Below are 1,234 nucleotides of genomic sequence, written 5' to 3'. Positions count from 1 at the left end.
CTAGCCCTCGCTAAAAATTAAAAATCAACCTTTGGTCTTATCTATATACATGTCCCACCATCTTAATTAGATACTATACATTGATATATATTGATGTGAACATATATATATCATCGGACAAATATTACTACTTACTATATATATGGTATGATCTAATCTTGCTGAATATATTAGTCTTGGCTTGTTGTAGATAATAAGCACGATGCATACATACATCAATGTACATATAATATTTTTATCTTTATTTGGATGATACTCATTGTCGTTTTCTATATATTAACAGTGTATTTACAATTCCAAACTTTACAAGAGAAAGAATATGTTTGGCTTAAATCATATGTTGAGATATTTTAATAGAAAACAAGATAGCTGACCTTAGCATGCACCCACAAACAGAAAGGAAAATTATGCATGAAATGCATTACTTTAATTAGTTAAATGGGTTAATCGTGATTTTTAGGGGGTTTTTATTTATATAAATTAAATAAATATTTTATTTATTAAAATAAATAATTTTAAAAATTTTTACAAAAATATGTCGTTTATTTTTATGTCGTTTATAATATAAACGAGATAATTTTTAATGTGTTTCGTATACTTAACAATTGGACCAAATTCTTAAAAATAGACAATTTTAAATAATAGAAAAGATAGACCGTCCATTTAACATGCACATAACGTGTTAAGGTGCTTATTTTGGTAATTATAAAATAAGCACCTTAACACGTTATGTGCAAGGTGCTTATTTTATAATTACCAAAATAAGCACCTTAACACGTTATGTGCATGTTAAATGGACGGTCTATCTTTTCTATTATTTAAAATGGACTGTTCCCTATTATTTAAAATCGTACATCTTTCTTATTATTTGAAACATTCCATTTTTAATAGTTTAGTCCAATTTAAATTATTAATATTTTTTATTATTTTAAAATTTATATTTAATTATTTATAAATACATATATCTCGTTTACACTGTAAATGAGATAATTTTTCATGTATCTCATTTATACTGGAAACGAGATGTATGAAAATTAAAAAAATACACATACCTTGTTTACACAGTAAACCAGATAAGAGATATTTATTTCAATGTAAATTATCTCGTTTACAATGTAAACAAGATAAGAGAGAGGTATTTATTTCGGTAAATATTTTTTAAATTATTTATTTCATTGATTATTATAATTAATTTATTTATTAAAATAAAAAATTTCTTATCTTATCATATTTT

Source organism: Arachis ipaensis, chromosome B09 (assembly GCF_000816755.2).
Source record: "Arachis ipaensis cultivar K30076 chromosome B09, Araip1.1, whole genome shotgun sequence".
In the NCBI taxonomy this organism is placed as follows: domain Eukaryota; kingdom Viridiplantae; phylum Streptophyta; class Magnoliopsida; order Fabales; family Fabaceae; genus Arachis; species Arachis ipaensis.
The sequence above is the reverse complement of the archived record's forward strand: the minus strand, read 5'-3'. Positions refer to the sequence as shown.